The 5,340-nt window shown below is 35.9% G+C and overlaps 1 long non-coding RNA gene across 1 annotated transcript; it reads left to right on the top strand.

Moving 5' to 3' along the window:
• Window positions 1-242: 242 nt before the first annotated feature.
• LOC143736639 (uncharacterized) lies at window positions 243-1,371 on the top strand. Its single transcript, XR_013203524.1, has 3 exons — window positions 243-323; window positions 402-493; window positions 1,261-1,371. It is a non-coding gene; the product is annotated as an uncharacterized LOC143736639 (long non-coding RNA).
• The last annotated feature ends 3,969 nt before the right edge of the window (window positions 1,372-5,340 follow it).

Here is a 5,340-nt window from a genome sequence, read left to right as displayed (position 1 = left end):
GACTGCGTATTGAGACATATAAAACCGTTTAGCTAGATTTTCAACCAATCAGCATCGAAAATGTAAGTGGGTCAGAGCCAAAATCAAGCCAATATCACTATGCACATGTAAACATGGAGGAGGACGTAAGCAGCGCATCTTCATCTGATAGCGGCGATCAAGCTCGATTAACACTCGTAAAGTGTATTCATCTTCATGTCGGAAAAGATGGTGGGAAAGGTTCGCAGCCCTTTACTGATGATGGGGAAAAAATCAAGCAATGTGCGAAGGAATGGCTCAAAACGTCGGACACTACGGAGCTAGCTATTGATCCCATGCTGCAGGTAAGTTACTTTCATAACATATAAATATTTTTTCATTATTTTTGGGTGATGCTAATTTACAAACTTTTGTCACATCAGAATCTCGATAAAAACATCGACATGATGAGAGACGTTGTCCTCCGTTGCTTGATCTGTTATCTGGGCGAAAAAGAAGATGACCTCATCCAAGAGTAGCCTACAATGTAATTGACTAGAATTATTCTATATATTTATGTTTTTTTGATAAATGTATTTGTACATTGTTTTTATTTATTAAAATATAAATGCAACTTAAACAATAATAGTTTTTCCAATATATAAAGCTAATGTGAAAATATTTAACACAAAATAATTTTTTGTCAGCCACTATATGAAAAAAGGTAACACTTTATTACGATGGTCCACTTTAGACATTCTATGCTGACTATAAGTAACTGCAACTACATGTTAACTTATTAACCCTAACCTAGCAGTCTACTAATACTCTGAGTTAGTTGACATTCAGTTACTTACAGTTAGTAGAATGTCTATAGTGGACCATCGAAATAAAGTGTTAACTTTTTTCATATAGTGGCTGACAAAAATCTAATCACTAAAAACATAAAAATATTATGTTTCAGTGTACCACAAAGAAAAAGACTTTCACAATTACATAAGTAAAGTTTCACCAATGACAGAGGGTGTATTCAGGAAGAAACAATTAAATAAATGTAAAATTACATTTGGTGACACTATTGTGGGGGGGGGGGGGGGGGGGGGGGGCTGCTATTCAATTATCTTTCATTAATGTATTAAAAAATATTTAACACAAAATATAATGGTTTACTTGTAGTTGTCTTAGCATTTTAAGCTGTTATAAGTCATTTTTACAACCGTACACAAATCAACTTTATAATTATGGACAGACTTTTAATGAGACAGACAAGATAAAAATACTTCTTTAATGTTTGTTTTACAGTGTGACAATGGAGATATCCTGCAGCACATAATGAAAATTGCCATCTGCAAGAGGGATTATCAGGAGGATTTCAGCATCATCTTGGAGGGGATGCAAGTCATGGCATGGCTTGGAAAAAAGCCTGTGCTGTTCTTCTTGGACTCACGTATACACTAAACCTCACCTACCCGAAAGAATTGAGGCACACTTCTGAGGCCTTTCAGAAGCTCTTCTTGTTTGCAAGTTTTCCCCGAAATTATAACACTTAAAAACAAACTCATGACTTAAATTGAGACAATGCATTATGACCAAGTTCTGCTGAAAAAAAACTGCATTGATTGATGAACGTTTAACATTGTTCTACATACAAGCTTTCAGCAAGTACAAATTATTTGATATGTTTTGCTACAAGTTATTCACAAGTTTTAGTCAAGAATGTGACTTTTCTAACAGAAATTTGTATGCACATGTTTTTGTGTAACAAAATGATCTTTCTCAATGACATGGAAAATGTAAGCATTTTTTTGCTTTTATTTTTCATATCTTAAAACTGCTGTCTTACATTTTATATGGATTTGTTTTATTTGTGCAAAAAATACAGAATAAAAGCATGTTTGATAACAAAAAGTGCATTATGTATTCATTATTATCTTAACCTGAAAAAGGCACTAAATGTTATAATTAAGTAAATTTCATTAATACAAATGAGCAAATGCTGCTTGATTTATTTGTGAGACAACTTAAATTAAAAAAAACACATTCCACTAATAATATTAAATTCATCATGTGCCATAGACTAAATAATTTAGGAAATTTTACTTAATTTATTCGGGTAGATTTCACAAAAAAAAAAAACCTTAAAATCTACTTAAATATAATACGTGTAATATTGTTACCATATTTTTTTTTAAGTAGATAGCATGTAATATTTTTTACAGTGTACATGTAGTGCAGTTACTGCTCGTGTATGCGAATTGACAATTCACCATTAAATGTGTTATTTTGAAAAGTGTTTTTTTATATATATATAAATATTATATTTTGGCTTAATTCTATCTGTTATTCAGATTTAACCTCAAATATTACCTTTGAATTGGAACAACATAATGAGAAGTAATTGGGTTGTTAATGCTACAGTATAAGTTTTCTTGATAATTTTATCATGTTTACTGTGCCTAGATAGCAACTTCAGGTATATCACACATTTCAAACTGGTTTATTTTGTACTTCAAGTGGTAATTCGGCAGTTTTGGGTTTATATGATAAACGCATTAATTCCCTATGTTTTCCCTTTTTTTCAAAATGGGCACCTTTAGCATCATTTTTCTCAAAAGCTGCAAGGTTGTGTGCGGAGAACGTTTTCCTAAGGAATCTCTATATATTTCTGATGTTAAATATAAAAAAAGTAGGTAGTGCCCCACTTGGTGGAACAAAACCCTTCTAGGCCTCTTTTAGGCTACAGACAGCGGCCTACCGTTATTGACGGGAATTTCTGGCTTTCCGTCTTTTCACTGATATACGGTAGGGGGCGCTATTTCTCCTGAAAGAGCATTACAGAATCTCCTCCTGATCAAAACACAGGTGATGAAGCAGCATAAAGCGATAGCATATATAAAATTACGCGATCACCAACATTAAACAGCATTCTAAACTGCCTAATATTATTAAATGAAATGTTGAACCCAGGACGAGCTATAGGACTGTGCACACATGGTGAGTTGATGGACTCGATCTAACGTTACTCCATCTGTGTTTTGATCATTTTTCTGAATCCCATGCATACGGAGCCCCAAAAGGGACGTGCTGGTGAAAAAAATTTAGGATGGGAGAAAATTTTCCCTTGCAAAAAAACTTTTGCGTTCCCTCGCAAAACCTGTTGTGAGCTCCGACAGACACCTCATGTTTAATGTCCCGCTGGCATTGTTTCACAGCGCGATACGTTAATGTGGCGTTTCATAGTGTTTGAACCAAGCGCAACCTCCCTGTCTCTCTCTTGAAACCAACACGGAAGTGAATTAAACTGCAATTCATCGACTGGCTGCTTGAGGCTGGCAGCAAAATTGTGTCAAATCTGTATCTCCCCCATGTTAAAATGCGGGGTGGGGGGTTTCTTTATAACTCATCCGTTTAAATTATATTAAGCCTTAAAATGCTGCATAATCCAGGGCGTGGCCACTTGAGTGACTAGGTCTATTGCCGCTGCTTGTCACTAGCCATTTGTCAGCTCTGTTAGTCATTGCGTCACCTCAGCTGATTCCAGCTGCTGAACTTGCCATCTCTACAGTGTTTATACTTTTTTTGTGATTATTTCATAAAATTAATACACTTATACCTTCGCCCACGCCGTTGGATTCCGTTGTTGTCGAGTATCGAAAGTACAACCAGCGCTGTTTTTCAGTTGTTTTCCTCTGTGAACATGCACTCATGGATGTCTGACAATTACATGCTTTTTGGCCACACTCGTTCTTCGGTACCGTTGCTCTTACGGGACAGGTAGACTATAATATGCTTATTTAACTTTTTAGTGTTAAATAAAAAGTAGCGTCAGATGAAATCCTGCAGGTGTCAGTGCTTTCTCTCCGGCTCTTAAATGAGCGCAGATTTCTAGTGCATTACTTGAACTTCTTAGGTAATATCTATCAGAATTTAAAATGGACTGAATAAAGCTCTCTACAAACTTTACGTGCGATGCCGCGCTGACTGACATGTATGAGCATGAATCACTGTCACACACACGCTCAGAGCAAATATTGTAAGTTACTGCATGATAATACATTTTTATCTAGCAGAATAATAATGCATCACAATACACATAGTCTCACGTTTAGTTATGTCTTTTAACTATTATAGTTTTTCGAAAGGGCAAAAACATGAACTTTAACTAAGGCTTTTAGGCCTACTTCTTCAAGTCAGCTGTCACTTTAGCGCAAGGCCAGTAGCACATTAGCTCCTTAGCCTGAGCAAACTCGATCACGTAGTTTCAGCATCCAGGCACCTCAACTCCACCCAAAACCCACCTTTTTGGCCATTTTCATTTATCCGGGAGTGACGCGCTGCCAAGATGGCGACGGCCGACTCCGCCCACTTTAGGCTTCAAAAACGCTCTTCAGACGCTCTACAGGTGACGTCATGGACACTACGTCCATATTTTTTTTTACAGTGGTTATACTGAAATACTTTGTTTGATCAAACTGGAATGTGTGTTACAGAGTTATTGAATAATTTTTATAATATAAAATGTGCAAAAGCAGTGTAGTATGACCAGTGGGAGTCCATTGATGCGTAAACTGGATTGGGTGACACCACAGTGTGTAACATTGAAGTTAATGACTATTTTTGTAGTCACGTTTTTTGGGTTATATAGCGCTTTGTAGACGGTCCCTTCAGACTTGTCTCTCAGCCGCCTGCTCATAGAGATCCATTTAGCCTATATTATAAAGCTCGTTTTGAGGGAAATTTGGGTTGTAGCTCGTTGTCTACGTTACTGTGGTTGTAAATAAGTGTAATTGGTGTTCTAACAACGTAAAGCTCATGTGTTATTGATCTGGGAAGTTCGAATCTGTGATAGCTATAACTCCTAGAGTTAAGCACGGACCGCATTTCTTTATATTTGAGTCCAATATGGAAGTAAAATAATGCCAAATGTTTTTGAAATAAAAAAGCCTGTTGAATTGCAGTACTTGGAAAAAAATTGACATTGCATTAACCATGCTTGCATTTTAATGCATTGTATTTTTAGGGCTTGCATTTTCATGGGCTGAAATTTAACATGGTTGAATATTTAAGCTGTGAATATTTCAATTCAAAACATTTCAAACACATTTTCATTATTCAAAATTCAATAATCCATATTCACCTTTCATATTTCACTTCCAAAATATTCAAACTGTTTACAAAATACAACCTATAATATTCAAATTCAGTGGTTCAAATTCGACAGTAAATTTAACATTGATATCCAGGAACTGCAGAAAAAGCAGTAGATTACCGAGCATAATCTCCATCGGCTGTTAGTCGACCTCACCAGCAGGAGGTGCAAGCGTGTGTTGTTGACGAAGACCTAGCAACAGTTAGAGCAAGCCATTCATTCATAAAAACTCA

Source organism: Siphateles boraxobius, unplaced genomic scaffold (genome assembly GCF_051911475.1).
Source record: "Siphateles boraxobius isolate OS27281-9 unplaced genomic scaffold, OSU_SipBor_1 130, whole genome shotgun sequence".
Lineage (NCBI taxonomy): Eukaryota > Metazoa > Chordata > Actinopteri > Cypriniformes > Leuciscidae > Siphateles > Siphateles boraxobius.
This window is presented reverse-complemented; position numbering and strand designations above follow the sequence as displayed.